General features: G+C 42.0%; 1 protein-coding gene across 4 annotated transcripts in view; it reads left to right on the forward strand.

Annotated features, from left to right (window-relative positions):
* The window catches only part of ipo11 (importin 11), a 294,939-nt gene that overhangs the window by 133,906 nt on the left and 142,807 nt on the right, over positions 1 to 18,226 (forward strand). The window lies entirely within an intron of this gene.

Genomic DNA, 18,226 nt, shown 5'->3' on the forward strand with positions numbered 1-18,226 from the left:
TGAAATTTATGAGTCGTCCTTAAATACAGGAGAGGTGTCGGAAGACTGGAGGGTGATAAATGTACCTATTTTCAAGAAAGGCTGCAGGGAAAATGCTAGGAACTGTCGGCTGGTGAGCTTAACATCTGTAGTTGGTAAGTTACTGGAGAGTATTCTGAGGTATAGGATATACAGGCATTTGGATGGGCAAGGACTGATTAGGGATAGTCAGCATGGTTTTGTACATGGGAGGTCGTGTCTCACAAATCTGTTTGATTTTATTGAAGACGTGATCAAAAAGGTTGATGAGGGCAGAGCTGTAGATGTGATGTACATGGACTTCAGTAAGGCGTTCAACAAGGTTCCGCATGATAGGCTGCTCTGGAAGGTTAGATCGCATGGCATACAAGGAGAGACTGCTGAATGGATAGCAAATTGGCTCCTTGGAAGGAAGCAGAGGGTAATGGTGGAAAGTTGCTTCTCAGACTGGATGCCTGTGACTAGTGGTGTGCCTCAGGGTTTGGTGTTGGGCCGGTTAAATGGGTCCCTTTCGGAATGGGAGGCAGTGACCAGTGGGGTACCGCAAGGTTCGGTGCTGGGACCCCAGCTATTTACGATATACATTAATGACTTAGACGAAGGGATTAAAAGTACCATTAGCAAATTTGCAGATCATACTAAGCTGGGGGGTAGTGTGAATTGTGAGGAAGATGCAATAAGGCTGCAGGGTGACTTGGACAGGTTGTGTGAGTGGGCGGATACATGGCAGATGCAGTTTAATGTAGATAAGTGTGAGGTTATTCACTTTGGAAGTAAGAATAGAAAGGCAGATTATTATCTGAATGGTGTCAAGTTAGGAGGAGGGGGAGTTCAACGAGATCTGGGTGTCCTAGTGCATCAGTCAATGAAAGGAAGCATGCAGGTACAGCAGGCAGTGAAGAAAGCCAATGGAATGTTGGCCTTCGTAACAAGAGGAGTTGAGTATAGGAGCAAAGAGGTCCTTCTACAGTTGTACCGGGCCCTGGTGAGACCGCACCTGGAGTACTGTGTGCAGTTTTGGTCTCCAAATTTGAGGAAGGATATTCTTGCTATGGAGGGCGTGCAGCGTAGGTTCACTAGGTTAATTCCCGGAATGGCGGGACTGTCGTATGTTGAAAGGCTGGAGCGATTGGGCTTGTATACACTGGAATTTAGAAGGATGAGGGGGGATCTTATTGAAACATATAAGATAATTAGGGGATTGGACACATTAGAGGCTGATAACATGTTCCCAATGTTGGGGGAGTCCAGAACAAGGGGCCACAGTTTGAGAATAAGGGGTAGGCCATTTAGAACGGAGATGAGGAAGAACTTTTTCAGTCAGAGGGTGGTGAAGGTGTGGAATTCTCTGCCTCAGAAGGCAGTGGAGGCCAGTTCGTTGGATGCTTTCAAGAGAGAGCTGGATAGAGCTCTTAAGGATAGCGGAGTGAGGGGGTATGGGGAGAAGGCAGGAACGGGGTACTGATTGAGAGTGATCAGCCATGATCGCATTGAATGGCGGTGCTGGCTCGAAGGGCTGAATGGCCTACTCCTGCACCTATTGTCTATTGTCTATTGTCATCCACATCAATGATTTGGATGAGAACATTCAGGGCAAGATTAGCAAGTTTGCTGATGATACACAAGTTCGTGGTTTTGCAGATTGTGAAGATGGTTGTGAATGATTGCAGCAGGATCTGGATCGATTGGCCAGGTGGGCGGAGGAATGGTTGATGGGATTTAATACAGAGATGTGTGAGGTGTTGCATTTTGGGACATCAGACAAGGGCAGGACCTACACTTAAATGGTAGGCCTCTGGGTAGTGTTGAAGAGCAGAGGGATCTAGGAATACAGGTGCATGGTTCCACGAAGGTCAAAATCGCAGGTAGATAAGGTGGTCAAAAAGGCTTTTGGCACGTTGGTCTTCATCAGTCAGCGTATTGAGTGTAGAAGTTGGAAGGTCATGTTGCAATTGTATAAGACGTTGGTGACACCGCATCTCGAATATTATGTTCAGTTCTGGGCACCATATTATAGGAAAGATATTGTCAAGCTTGAAAGGGTTCAGAGAAGATTTGCGAGGATGTTGCCAGGACTAGAGGGTGTGAGCTCTCGGGAGAGGTTGAGTAGGCTGGGTCTCTATTCCATGGAGCGCAGGAGGATAGGGGAGATCTTAATAATAATAATAATATATTTCTTTATGCGTCCCACACCGGGGAAATTTACAGTGTTACAGCAGCAAAGTGGATAGCAAGAGAGCAGGAAACCATTCATTATAAATAAAAGATACATAAATTGTCATCAGTTTTCTGTGTGTTCATAGCTGTTATTGTTGACTCGTCTGCTGGGAGCAGTGCTAGTTGTGCAGTCTCACAGCAGCGGGAAGGAATGACCTCCTATATCTCCCCTTCACGCACTTGGGTGAAGGAGTCTGTCACTAAAGGATTTACTCAGTGTAGTGACAGTGTCCTGCATGGGGTGGGAGTCGTTGCTCAGCAGCGATGTTAGTTTTGCCATCATCCTCCTCTCTCCCATCACCTGCACTGAGTCGAGGGGGCAACCCAGGACAGAGCTGGCCTTCCTGACCAGCTGGTCGAGTCTCTTCCCTTCCGCCGCTGAGATGCTGCTGCTCCAGCAGACCACTCCATAGAAAATGGCCGATGCCACCACCGTGTTGTAGAAGGTCCTTAGGTGTGCTCCCTTATAGAGGTATACAAAATCATCAGAGGAATAGATGCAGTCTTTTCCTAGAGTAGGGGAATCGAGGACCAGAGGACATAGGTTCAAGGTGAAGGGGAAAAGATTTTAGGAATCCGAAGGGTAACTTTTTCACACAAAGGGTGGTGGGTGTACGGAACAAGGTGCCAGAGGAGGTAGTTGAGGCTGGAACTATCCCATCGTTTAAGAAACAGTTAGACAGATACATGGATAGGACCGATTTAGAGGGATATGGACCAAGCGCAGGCAAGTGGAACAAGTGTAGCTGGGTCATTGTTGGCCGGTGTGGGCCAGTTGGACCAAAGGGCCTGTTTCCATACAGAAAGTCACTCTGACTTTATGACTCTATTTAATTCCCTCGTCTAAATCGTTAATATATATTGTAAATAACTGGGATCCCAACACCGAGCCTTGCGGCACCCCATTAGTCAATGCCTGCTATTCTGAAAAGGACCCGTTAATTACTACTCTTTGTTTCCTGTCTGCCAACCAGTTCCCTATCCATGTCAATACCCTACCCCCAATACCATGTGCTCCAATTTTGCACATTAATCACTTGTGTGGGACCTTGTCAAAGGCTTTTTGAAAGTCCAGATACACCACATCCACTGGCTCTCCCTTACCCATTCTACTTGTTACATCCTCAAAAAATTACAGTTTAGTCAAGCATGATTGCCCCTTCATAAATCCATGCTGACTTTGACCGATCCTGTCACTGCTTTCCAAATGCGCTGCTATAACATCTTTAACAATCGACTCAAGCATCTTCCCCACTACCGATGTAAGGCTAACTGGTCTATAATTCCCCGTTTTCTTACTCACTCCTTTCTTAAAAAGTGGGGTTACATTAGCTACCCTCCCATCCACAGGAACTGATCCATTGTTGAGAGAACATTGGAAAATGATCACCAATTTTTAGGGTTCGGCATCCACGGTTTCTAGGGCAACCTCCTGGAGGACTCTGGGATGCAGACCATCAGGCCCTGGGGATTTATCTGCCTTCAGTCCCCACAGTTTACCTAACACCATTTCCTGACTAAAGTGGATTCCCTTCAGTTCCTCCCTCCCACTAGATCCTCTGTCCCCTAGTATTTATTCTAGATTGTTTGCGTCTTCCTTATTATTAAGTTTATAAGTTTATTGGCCAAGTATGCATATACAAGGAATGTGCCTTGGTGCTCCGCTCACAAATGACAACACAAACATACAGTTAACAATTAAGAATAAAGTATAACCACATCAAAACAATAAGGATACAACATTACGGTCTAAACATGTGGGTGAAAAGAAACCAGAGCAAAAAAGAGACTACAGACTTTGGTTATTGAGTAGAACTATCACTCGTGGAAAAAAGCTGTTTTTATGTCTGGCTGTGGCTGCTTTGACAGTCCGGAGTCGCCTTCCAGAGGGAAGTGCTCTTAGTGAAGACAAAACCAAAGTACTGTTTTAACTGTTCTGCCGTTTCCCTGATTCCCATTATATTGTCACCTGTCTCTGATTGTAAGGGACCTACATTTGTCTTCACTAATCTTTTCCTTTTTACATATCTAAAGATGCTTTAGAGTCAGTTTTTATATTCCCCGCAAGCTGTCTCATGCTTTTCTCCCCCCCCTCTTAATTAACCTCTTTGTCCTTCTCTGTTGAGTTTTAAATTTCTCTCAGTCCTCCGGTTTGCTGATTCCTCTGGCCAATTTATATGCCTTTTCCTTGGATTTAACACTATCCTTGATTTTCCCCGTTAGCCACGGTTGAGTCCCCTTCCCCGTTTTATTTTTTCGTCAGACAGGGACGGACAATTTTTGGAGTTCATCCACGCGGTCTTTAAATCTTTGTCATTGCATCACCACCGTGAACCCTTTAAGTATAATTTGCCAGTCTATTGTAGCCAATTCCCGTCTCATACCTTTAAAGTCTCCTTTCTTTAAGTTCAGGACCCTACTGCCTATATTAACCATGTCACTCTCCATCCGAATGCAGAATTCCACCATATTATGGTCACTGTTGCCCAAGGGGCTTTGCGCAACAAGATCCTTCCTCATTACACAATACCCAGTCTAGGATGGCCTGTTCTCTAGTCGGTTCCTCTACATATTGGTTTAAAAAACCATCCCGTATACATTCCAGGAAATCCTCCTCCTCAGCGCTGCTACCAATTTGGTTGGCCCAATCTATATGTAGATTAAAGTCACCCATGATAACTACTGTACCTTTGCTATACACATCCCTAATAACCTGCTTGATGCTATCCCCAACCTCCCTACTGCTGTTTAGGGGTCTGTATACCACTCCAACAAGCGTTTCCTGCCCTTGGTTATTTCGCAGTTCTACCCATACCGATTCTACAGCATCCAAGGTAATGTCTCTCCTTGTTATTGCATTGATCTCCTCTTTAACCAGCAATGCCATCCCACCTCCTCTCCCTTTCTGTTTATCCTTCCTGAATATCGAATACCCCTGCGTGTTTAGCTCCCAGCCTTGGTCACCCTGGAGCCATATCTCCATAATTCCAACTCTCTTCTTTTCCTTAGCTACTCACTGCACATTCAATTCATGCTCCTCATATTTTGCCACAAAGCTTTCAGGTTTATTTTTCTTATCTCCCTTCTACCTTTTGCTTCTGTCCTTTTATGTCCCTCTGTCACCTTGCATTGGTTCCCATCCCCCTGCCCTGTTAGTTTAAACATGACCTTTCCTACACTGTCTTTCCCGTTAACTGCACGCATACGCTTCCACGTTGTTGACTCCACCCGCCCAAACTTATCCCCTTCACCTTAAGCCCATGTCCTCTGGTCCCCGATTCACCTACTCTGGGCAATAGACTGTGCGTTTACCCGATCTATTCCTCTCGTGATTTTATACACCTCTAAAAGATCACCCCTCATCCTCCTGCGCTCCAAGCAACAGAGTCCCAGCCGACTCTACCTCTCCCTATAGCTCAGACCCTTTCGTCCTGGCAACATCCTCGTATTGCATACTACACGGCACAGTGACACAGTTGGTATAGCTGCTGCCTGACATCAATAGAGATTCGTGTTTGATACTGACCCCAGGTGGTGTCAGTGTGGAGTTTGTACATTCTCCCTGTGACCTTGTTAGTTTATTCTGGGTGCTCCATTTTCTTCCCAAATCCCACAGATGTGCAGGTTTGTAGTTAAGTGGCCTCTGTAAAAATTGTCCCTCATGTGGAGGGAGTGGGTGACATGGCATAACATAGAATTAGTGTGAACGGGTGATCAATAGTCGGTGCGGACTCGGTAGGGCGAAGAACCTGTTTCCATGCTGTATCTCTGAACTAAAATAAACATCTTGCCTGACTGGAGTGGATATTTTGAATTCTGGCTGCCAGTTCATGGGGAACTACTAGTGATGGCCCCATCTCAGGTCACCTCATTTGTGCCTTCTGTGGCAGCATGTTGCAACATGACAATTAATGGCTGAGCATCCTCCGTGCGAGGGGGGAGAGGAAAGGGGAGAGGAAGGCACTGAGCACGGCACTCCCGTCAGTCAGGCGGGTGCCCCCCCCCCGGAGCGGGAGAGGCGGCCACACCTCCCAGCGGTCAGCGCTGCCTGATCTGAGGAATGTCAGGCTCGAGGCATGCCGGGAGGGACGGACGCATTAGTTAAAGGTCCGGGGGGGGGGGAGGAGCGCATTAGTTAAAGGTCCGGGAGGGGGGGAGCGCATTAGTTAAAGGTTCGGGGGGGGGGGGGGGGGGGAGGAGCGAGAGCGAGCTGATGTCTTGAAGACGTGCCGGTTGCATTGTGACGTCACACGCTGAAGACCTTCAAGAAATGGGTTAGAAAGGAAATTTTTAAACTTTAATATCTCTCTAGCTTTAAAAATGTAGCTTCAATTTGAATGAGAGTTGTTACATAATATGCCCAGGATAATGGTGAGTAACGTGGGCCAAAAATTGTGGCGCTATGGTGTACCGTTTTGGCTGTGCGAACCACAAAAGTTATGCTGCACACATACACACGGACACAGAGATTTAGTAATATAATAATATAGATAGATAGATAGATATAAAATTGTTCGCACAAGCCAACAGGACCCAAATAATTTATGAACTTCTGGAGAAACTAAATAATCAAATGTAAACATCAGTGTTGATTGTCATACTTGATTTTGAAATGTGACGTGGGGAGGGGATCAGATGTTTCCAGCATGAAAAATTGTTCATTGTGGAGTTATCTTTTAATCTCCAGATTGATTTCTGTTATGAAGAGAATCAAAGGAATATAGTGAAGTGAAGGAAAACTGAGCTGAGTTAGAAGATCTGCCATTACTTTGATTCCTGGAAGACTGGCCTCAAAGCCTCATGGTCTCCCTCTCATAATGGTTTGCAGAGGGAACAGAGGTTGTTCTTCTGACTGAGATACCTTAAAAGCTCATGAATCAAGATGATAGCAAGTTTAATTGTGCAAGATTTCTGCAATGACCTTCTTAATCAATGTGTATTTGGAAAATGGTGGTATTTTTGCGTTTAATATATTTTTCCTGCTACTGACCTGTACAAATGCATATAAGCATGGTTCAGGGAAGGAGATATACAGTGCCCTCCATAATGTTTGGGACAAAGACCCATCATTTATTTATTTGCCTCTGTACTCCACAATTTAAGAATTGTAATAGAAAAAATCACATGGTTAAAGTGCATATTGTCAGATTTTAATAAAGGCCATTTTTATACATTTTGGTTTCACCATGTAGAAATTACAGCTGTGTTTATACATAGTCCCCCCATTTCAGGGCACCATTATGTTTGGGACACATGGTTTCACAGGTGTTTGTAATTGCTCAGGTGTGTAATAATTGCCTCCTTCATGCAGGTATAAGAGATCTCTCATCACCTAGTCTTTCCTCCAGTCTTTCCATCACCTTTGGAAACTTTTATTGATGTTTATGAATGTGAGGACCAAAGTTGTGCCAATGAAAGTCAAAGAAGCCATTATGAGACTGAGAAACAAGAATAAAACTGTTAGGGACATCAGCCTAACCTTAGGCTTACCAAAATCAACTGTTTGGAACATCATTAAAAAGAAAGAGAGCACTGGTGAGCTTACTAATCGCAAAGGGACTGGCAGGGCAAGGAAGACCTCCATAGCTGATGACAGAATGAATGAATGAATAAGTTTATTGGCTAAGTATGTACACGTACAAGGAATGTGCCTTGGTGCTCCACTCGCAAGTAACAACTTGAACATATAGTAAACAATTAATTATAAAGCATAAAACATTAAAGCATTAAGAATACAACATTACGGTTTAAACATGTGAGTGAAATAAACCAGAGCAAAAAGAGACAACAGACTTTTGGACATTGAATAGAGCTACTACTCGCAGAAAAAAGCTGTTTTTATGTCTGGCTGTGACTGCTTTGACAGTCCGGAGTCGCCTACCAGAGGGAAGTGCCTCAGAGTTTGAGGCCAGGGTGAGAGGGGTCAGAGATGATCTTGCCCGCTCACTTCCTGGCCCTTGCAGTGTACAGTTCGTCAATCGGGGGAAGGTTGCAGCCAACAAACCTTCTCAGCTGATCGATCAATTTGTTGCAGCCTCCGGATGTCGTGCTTGGTGGCTGAGCCAAACCAGACCATGATGGAGAAGGTGAGGACGGACTCTACGACGGCAGTATAGAATTGGACCATCATTGCCTGTGGCAGATTGTGTTTCTTCAGCTGCCGCAGGAAGTACATCCTCTGTTGGGCATTTTTGACTGTGGAGTCGATGGTGGCCCCCCATTTAAGGTCCCTGGAGATGATGATCCCAAGGAACTTAAATGACTCCACAAATGTGACTATGGTGCTGTTGATGGTGAGTGGGGGGAGGGGAGGGTTGCTTTCCTAAAGTCTACAATCTGTTCCACTGTCTTAAGAGCATTGAGCTCTTAATTCTGTCTATAATAAATAAAAATCCCCAAACACCTGTCTGACAGATCAAATACACTCTTTCTGACCTGGGCCTCCTCCATTGTCAGAGTGAGGCCCAGCGCAAATTGGAGGAACAGCACCTCATATTTTGCTTGGGCAGTTTACACCCCAGCGGTTTGAACATTGACCTCCCAATTCAGGTAGTCCCTGCTTCCCCTCTCTACCCCCTCCCAGTTCTCCTACTAGTCTTCCTGTCTCCGACTACATCCTATCTTTGTCCCGCCCCCTCCCCTGACATCAGTCTGAAGAAGGGTCTCGACCCAAAACGTCACCCATTCCTTCTCTCCCGAGATGCTACCTGACCCGCTGAGTTACTCCAGCATTTTGTGTCTACCTTCGATTTAAATCAGCATCTGCAGTTTTTTTTCCTACACTCTTCAGGAGTCAAGTGTGGATTTGTCAATGAAGACTTCATGAACAGAAATACAGAGGCTACACTGCAAGATACAAACCACTGGTTAGCCACAAAAATAGGATGGCCAGGTTACAGTTTGCCAAGAAGTACTTAAAAGAGCAACTGCAGTTCTGGGAAAAGGTGTAGTGGACAGATGAGATGAAGATTAACTTATATCAGAATGATGGCAAGTATGAAGGCGAGATGGAACTGCCCAAGATCCAAAGCATATCACCTCATCTGTGAACCATGGTGGTGGGGATGTTATGGCCTGGGCATGTATGGCTGCTGAAGGCACTGGCTCACTTATCTTCATTGATGATACAACTGCTGATAGTAGTAGCATAATGAATTCTGAAGTGTATAGACACATCCTATCTGCTCAAGTTCAAATAAATGCCTCAAAACTCATTGGCCAGCGGTTCATTTTACAGCAAGACAATGATCCCAAACATACTGCTAAAGCAACAAAGGAGTTTTTCAAAGCTACAAAATGATCAATTCTTGGAGTAGTCAAGTCAATCTGAACCCAATTGAGCATGACTTTTATGTGCTGAAGAGAAAACTGAAGGGGACTAGCCCACAAACAAGCATAAGTAAAGATGGCTGTAATACAGGCCTGACAGAGCATCACAAGAGACGACACCCAGCAAATGGTGATGTCCATGAATCGCAGACTTCAAGCTGTCATTGCATGCAAAGGATTTGCAACAAAATACTAAACATGACTACTTTCATTCACATGACATTGCTGTGTCCCAAACATTATGGTGCCCTGAAAAGAGGGGACTATGTATGAACACTGCTGTAATTTCTACATGGTGAAACCAAAATGTATAAAAATGGCCTTTATTAAAATCTGACAATGTGCATGTTAACCACATGTGATTTTTTTTTAATACAAATCTTAAATTGTGGAGTACAGAGGCAAATAAATAAATGATGGGTCTTTGTCTCAAACATTATGGCTGGCAGGGTACGTACGGAAATCACTGAGGAAAATAAATTATGGCTAAAATGGAATTACCAAAATATCATGAATACTAAAACTCTAAAGAATACTCAAAGCATTTATAAATGTTACTCAAATCTGAGGATTATATTTAAGTCTGAACTCCCTGATACTAATTTTAAAAATCTGCGCACTTCATAAGCCGACACAGCATCTTGTAGAAATCTTCTAAATTAAAGCAACTTAATTGCTTGAAGCTGCTTAATTCCCTGTTGTGCTTCGCTATTCTAGATGGCCCAGAGCCTGGATAACACATAGTATTGAAGGCTAGTGTAATGGTGAAGACGTAAAGATTTGATTTCAAATCCATACCCTCAACTAATTTATTTATAAGCTTGAAGTAGTCTTTCACCAAAAAGAATCTCATTTGGTGCTATCTGTTTCCATGTTATCCTGTCAGTCACTTGATTAAACTTCCTGTGGATAACATGTAAACATATTTGAGTTACCCTCAAATATATGCATGTATGATGCCTGACTTTTGACAGATTTTCCTTTCATATTGTATAATGACAAGGGGTTATTAAATGTTTTAAGTCCAGAACTATTTGTACAGTGAATTCACATTTTAAGATGAATCTGGAATAACAGGAAATTATGAATTCATTTTCACATTGTGTAATCTTTCCTCGTCCCAAAACTTAACCAAGAATATCTAAGACTGCTTTCTCAGGCAGTAAGACAACAAGAAGGCAGGTTAGAAATTATCTGCATTTCAGCCAATACACCACCTCCCTCCCTGGGAATATCTACCCATGTCCCTGCCATTCTTCAGCCCCTGACTTTCAATCCGAGACACACTCTCGTCTCTGATTCCCAGCCACACACCCATCCCTGATCTTAGCCAGACTCTGGTTCCCAGCTAGAAATATGGGCCTCACCCTCTGTAATCTAGCTGCACACCAGGCTACATTCCTCCTGTAGTCATGATCATGATCCTAGCCTCGCTCTCTTCCATTTGCACAACTTGCCGCCATTTTCTTCTTGCTTGTTCAGACAACTGGCCCTGCTTCCACGTACACCAGGCCCCACATCCATGATACTCCATTCCTCCACTTGGGCATGTTCCTGCCAGGTTCCCACAGCACAAAGTGCAAAGTGGATTGTTCCCAACCATTCAGTGATGGTGGATGTCCAAAGCAGAAGCAGATGATTTTGGCTAGTCTGCTGCAGCAAATATCAATGTTTGATAGAAAACGTGGAGATTGGCCCTTCATGATTGATGGTGTGAGGCATCAAGTAGAGAGTCCGCACAGTGGGAGGAAATTAATTGGAGGTGTCATCTTTGGACATTTTATGAATTGCCTTTTGGCATTCCAGCCATTGATCCATAATTATGTTACATGGATCTGCCAATGGCATACTTCTACTGTCAGAACCCATGACTATCTACTGAGAGGTTTTGCTTATTACATGAATAGTAGTTAAAATATGGATACCTTGGAAGAAAATAGACAAATCTCCAGAAATACATGAATAGGATAGGTTTAGAGGGAAATGGGCTCAAAGCAGGCAGGTGGGACGAGTGTAGATGGGTAATGATGGTCAGTGTGGGCAAGCTAGGCCAAAGGGCCTGTATTACTCAATAACCCTATGACTCTAAATCCCAATAAAAAACCTGAAAGCATAATTTACTGATCATCTATTTTTTCCAAAATGACTAATCTTTTGATATTTTAGAATATTTATTCTAACCTGTAAATGAAGCTTAAAAAATAGAAAGTTTCCATGAACTTCAGTAAATTAAACAATGTAATAATAGGAGTCAGCCTACTTCTATTATATTTTTTCAGTAAAATAGCTGATCTTTTATTTCAACACAATTTTTGTGGACTGATCGCATTTTTATTATTTAAAAATCCATCAAGCCTTTTTTAAAATATGCTCAAGAACTAGAGGGCTTCGGTTTAAGATGAGAGTGAAAAGAATTTAGGAACCAAGGGGGCAACTTTTTCCACACAGTGGGTATGTTGAATGAGCTGCCAGAGGAGGGAGTTGAGACAAGTACCATTCCAACTTTTAAAGGACATTTGGACAGGTTCATTCTGCGGAAGGGTTTAGAGAGATATGGGCCAGTCACAGGCAAATGGGACTAGCTTAGATGGGACATCTCGGTCTGTATGTTGGGCCAAAGGTCTTATTTCAATGCTGTATGCCTGCAGCCATGTGGGTGGATAATTCCAAATATTCACCAGCCTCTCACCTCAGTCCTTGAAAGGCTGGCCTCTAAATTTGAAAATGATTCCTGGCTCTCGACAACCCTAGCCAGGGAATAGACAATAGGTGCAGGAGTAGTAGGCCATTCGGCCCTTCGAGCCAACACCGCCATTCAATGTGATCATGGCTGATCATTCTCAATCAGTACCCCGTTCCTGCTTTCTCCCCATACCCCCTGACTCCGCTATCCTTAAGAGCTCTATCTAGCTCTCTCTTGAATGTATTCAGAGAATTGGCCTCCACTGTCCTCTGAGGCAGAGAATTCCACAGATTCACAACTCCCTGACTGAAAAGGTTTTTCCTCATCTCTGTTCTAAATGGCTTACCCCTTATTCTTAAACTGTGGCCCCTGGTTCTGGACTCCCCCAACATTGGGAACATGTTTCCTGCCTCTAACGTGTCCAACCCCTTAATAATCTTAAGATGGTATTCATGTGATTGTGCTGTCAAGCCCTTTAAGAATTTTGACCATTTCAATAAGATCATATCTCATTCTTCCAAAATGTCAGAGCATACAAATCAAGTCTGCTTGATCTATCCTTATACATGTTGTTCCAGCTGAGGAATCAGTCTGGTGAATTGTACACAGCATCCAGTTGCGGTATCATCACAGTTGAATAACTGAAGACCATAAGTGCAGCTTTGAGCAGCTTTGATATCCACGAATAAATGATCGGTGGTGCAGTACAGAAGAAAAGGGTGGTATTTGTGCCGTGAATCAAGATGTGGTTTTATTTATTATTAAATCCTACATATTTTAATGGTTGAATAATTGAAAAAGAAAATGAATTAACATTGCAAAACATATTGTGTAAGAAAATAACTGCAGATGCTGGTACAAATTGAAGGTATTTATTCACAAAATGCTGGAGTAACTCAGCGGGTCAGGCATCTCAGGAGAGAAGGAATGGGTGACGTTTCAGGTCGAGACCTGAAACGTCACCCATTCCTTCTCTCCTGAGATGCCTGACCCGCTGAGTTACTCCAGCATTTTGCAAAACATATTGGCTTAATTTAAAATACAGATTAATGAGAATTAACTTTAGAATACCCTGATGTTATAGATGCAGACATGTTAGGTGTCATTGAATGGAGGATATTTTCTTCATTCTAGTCAGTGTTCTGCATTAAAAGATAACATTGACTTCCACCACAGATGCAAATGATTTAGAGTCATAGAGTGATACAGTGTGGAAACCGGCCCTTCGGCCCAACTTACCCACACTGGCTAACATTGTCCCAGCTACACTCATCCCACTTGTGTGTGCTTGGTCCATTTCCCTGCAAACCTGCCCTCTCCATGTACCTGTCTAACTGTTTCTTAAACAATGAGATAGTCCCAGCCTCAACTACCTCCTCTGGCTGTTTGTTCCATACACCCACCACCCTTTGTGTAAAAAAGTTACCCTCGGATTACTATTAAATCTTTTGCCTCAAACCTTGAACCTATGTCCTTTAGTCCTCGATTCCCCTACTTAGACCAAGAGACTCTGTGCATCTACCCGATCTATTCCTCTCATGATTTTGTACACCTCGTTAACATCGCCCCTCATCCTCCTGCGTTCCATGGAATGGAGACCCAGCCTACTCAACCTCTCCCTGTAGTTCACACCCTCTAGTCCTGGCAACATCCTCGTAAATATTTTCTGAACCCTTATAAGCTTGACAATATCTTTCCTATAACATGGTGCCCAGATGTGAACACCATATTCTAGATGCAGTCTCACCAACGTCTTATACAACTGCAACATGACCTCCCAACATCTATACTCGATACTCTGACTGATGAAGGCCAAAGTGCCAAAAGCCTATTTGACCACGTTATGTACTTGCAACTCGAACTTCAAGGAACCATGCACTTGTATTCTTTTATCCCTCTGCTCTCCAACACTCCCCAGAGGCCTACCATTCACTGTGTCAGTCCTGCCCTTGTTCGACGTCCCAAAATGCAACACCTCACACTTTATTAAATTCCATCAACCATTCCTCTGCCCACCTGGCCAATCGATCCAGATCCTCCTGCAACCTTTCACAACCACCTTCACTATCTGTAAAACCACTAAGTTTTGTACCATCAGCAAACTTGCTAATCTTGCCCTGAATGTTCTCATCCAAATCATTGATGTAGATGACAAACAGTAACGGGCCCAGCACCGAACCCTGAGGCACACCACTAGTCACAGGCCTCCAGTCTGAGAAGCAACTTTCCACCATCACCCTCTGCTTCCTTCTATGGAGCCAAATTGCTATCCATTCAGCTATCTCTCCTTGGATCCCATGCGATCTAGCCTTCCAGAGCAGCCTTCCATGCAGAACCTTGTCGAATGCTTTCCTGTACAAAACCATGCTGACTATCCCTAATCAGCCCTTGCCCATCCAAATGCCTGTATAACCTATCCCTCAGAATACTCTCCAGTAACTTTCCAACTACAGATGTTAAGCTCATCGGCCTATTATTCCCAGCATTTTCCCTGCAGCCCTGCTTGAAAAGTTGATGAAGTGTACTCTTTCTAGAGTACTCCTGAGAAAGTACTCTTTCTGTAACCTTCTATAAAATTAAACAATGTTTGCAGGATTGAAGTTTTATACACTAAGACTGACTTTGGATTTTATGGTATCTTTAGCAGGCATCTTTAGGATTGTTGGTTTTAAGCTTGCATGGAAGACTGTCCCTCCTAAGATAAGTACCAATGAAGTCTTCAGGCATTCTAGGGCATCGTTATTTTCATACCTTCTATGAGACAACAAAAGGATATTGCACAACATGTTCACTGAGTATAATTTTATTTAATATTCCAATGGTACTATATATTTGTTGGATGGATGGCGTTGCATACATTGTGAAAATTTCAATTACCGTAGCTGCAGAAGGTGCCAGGTTATTACTTAACCATAGGGCATATTTTTAGCTCCAGATTAGAATTAGTTTGACTATAACAATAAGCTGCATATTTTGAAACACATTGCATCGGTACATTCCGTTGTTTTCCCTGCAGAAATAAAAATGAGGAAAACAAGAGGAATGATCTGTTTGATTATTTTAGTGGAGGGAGATGAGTGATGATGTTGCCTGGTACAGCAGAATATCTTCCTCATTTAATAGTGCCACAGCATTACTGAATCCTGTTAATGAATCAAAATAGTTAGAAATGAACCAAATTTTATGTCGTATCTGAAGGATAAAGAAAAAGATGATGCAAAATGTCTGTGTTTGTTTTCTAGGAAAGGTGCAAAGTGCAGGCACAAAATGCTAAATTAAAATGTTAAATATTTATGTGTAGGAAGGAATTGCAGATGTGTAGGAAAGAACTGCAGATGCTGGTTTACACTGAAGATAGACACAACATGTTAGACTAAAATGCGGGTCAGGCAACATCTCTGGAGAAAAGGAATAGGTGACGTTTCGGGTTGAGACCCTTCTTCAGACTGTCAGGGCAGAGGGACACTGGAGGTATGAAAAGGTACAGAACAAATCAGAGCAGGCACCAATGGCCAAGGAGCCCATTATGGTCCATTGTTGGCTGTGGAGGAGGTGATAACGAAAGGATATGAGCAGTGAAACTAGCAGGATGATTAGGTTGGGGGAAGGACGGAGAGAGAGGGAATGCAAGGGTTACTTGAAATTGGAGAAATCAGTATACATACTGCTGGATTATAAGCAAAATATGAGGTGCTGGTTCCTCCAATTTGCATGTGGCCTCACAATGAGGAGTGATGGAGGAGTGATAATGTTAATGATTTTGTGTTCATAGGAGGAGTTCCTCTCCATTTCAAAACTTGTCATCATTGAGGAAAAAAACTCAACTTATTTTCCTTCTCCTTAGCCATTTATCCTACTTGGAGTGCAGTGGTGCAAATGATTGAACCATGTATCTCCTTTGAGCTCAGCTGAATTATCTGAGAGATGTTGAGGAGCTATGGTTCTGTGGTAGTAAAGTGGTTATATTTTTTAATATAAGGTAATTGGCAGCGTTGAAATATATGTAATTTTTTAACAGTGCTTAATTCATGCCTTGTTATTGCAAAAGTAATATGTGATTCCTATTTGATGAATTCATTTTCTCAGAAAATTTATGAAAATTCAGTCATTTTTGTGTTGGAAAGGAGATGGATAATTTTATGTTTGTCATTATTATTTTGTCATTTCCACTATTGAGAGCACTCTTAAATGTAATGCCCTGTTATTTAAAATTATTAAGATACTAATTTGTTGTTAAGCTAATAATTAATTGCAGACAGAGCAAATACAACACATTTACGTTCCTCGTTCAACGTATTAATTTCATGCGGTAGAGTGGTTCATTAATCTTTTTCTATTGGAACAGGGTGTTGTACAATAACCTATGAACAGTAAATTATTAAATACTGACACTAGTTGAATGTAAATGGTACTAAATTTTCATTCATTTTAAGGCAGTTGTTTGGGTCTGCACTCATTTATTTCCCTGTCCTTGAGTCTAACCAAGACATTTTCTTCTGGTTTATTTTCCACCATTTCTTTTACATAAAAGATGCTATTATAATAATACTGATTGAGAAAATTATGGTTGATTAACTCATGGATTGTTTCCCAATGCACCTGAAATCCCACACTTGCATTAGAGGCCATAAAACATTTTTTACAAATAAATGCTTTTTTACACTGACAAGGTTTCAACATTCACCATTATTGAAGAGTACATCAAGTACCAATTTCTGCAGGTTGCAGAAATCAGAATGTTGCTGACTGTGTACTCTTCTTCTGAAAGTTTAATTGCATTGGAAATAACTTCGAGATATTTGGCATTTAACGGCATTGTAACTATAATCTGTGGCAATTTAGATACCTACAAAACAGATTATAAAAGGTTGATGCTTAATTCTTCTGGTATATATAACTTTTTCATGTGCAAATTATCTTAATTACTGTCATGCAATCCCTGGTAATTATGTTACAAAAAGTGGTGTCTCATGCTTTTGGATTTTAATTATTGTTAAAATTAATAAATCTATTCTTAATTTGCTCTTTTACTCTCAACTTTTTAAATCTTTCTCTTTCTTTAGTCTTATTAACTCTTATAAACTCTTATCTAGTCTTTCGTCTTAAGAAGATTCACAACTAAAATGGATTTCTAATTGTGACAACTGCAGTGTTGAAGCCCCCTAGCAAATTAATGAGCAATAATAATTGTAATGAAAAACAAGCACACTTTGTTTACTCTTGGAGGCAGGTTATGGGCTAATGAATCTATTAGTATGAGTTCATTGCTTGAGAAGCAATTGTACTTCAACTGTTTGAGTGACAATTTCAACAGATTTTGTGTAGTTAGTTAAAGGTCACAATCATAAATGAACTCCGAACAAAATGTAATGCAGTCTTTGGGAGGTGGCTGACTCAAGCTATAGAACAAATTCATTTTTTCTTGAGAATGTTTCAAAGCATTAAGCTATCATGTAAGTATGAGAACAAGAAGGAAAGAAAGAAACATTCTTTGCAGCAAAAAATATGAAAGCAATTAGAAATGGTTAGCCTAATAAAAATAAAACAAAATTCACATAAAGTACTTAATTTTAAAAAAATGCATGGTAACTAAATTTTAATAATTTAGTCTAATCACTATCCGGGTGTAGGCATTCATTCAATTTTGTATTTCTATGCTAAACTCATGGGGGGAGTCCATTGAAGGCACTGGTAAAGTAACAGCTTAACATTACTTGTAGCTTAATGATTTGCACATTTGTATAGAAATCCTGATAGGATCATTGGTTATGTGGGGAGCTATTGTAGTTAAGTTGGTGATTGCTTTTGTTTTTTGCAAAATAAAGGGCTATGTTTTGGAGTGCGGTTGGCTCCAGTTTAATGCTTGTGCGCAAGATCTTCTGCTTCACCATTGGCTGGATTTTATTGTGAGCAATTTAGGAATCCAATTGTATTGTAGTCATAGCATGGTGAGGCCATTAATAAATGTAGGTTTTGGGA

This window comes from Rhinoraja longicauda, chromosome 1 (genome assembly GCF_053455715.1).
Source record: "Rhinoraja longicauda isolate Sanriku21f chromosome 1, sRhiLon1.1, whole genome shotgun sequence".
Lineage (NCBI taxonomy): Eukaryota > Metazoa > Chordata > Chondrichthyes > Rajiformes > Arhynchobatidae > Rhinoraja > Rhinoraja longicauda.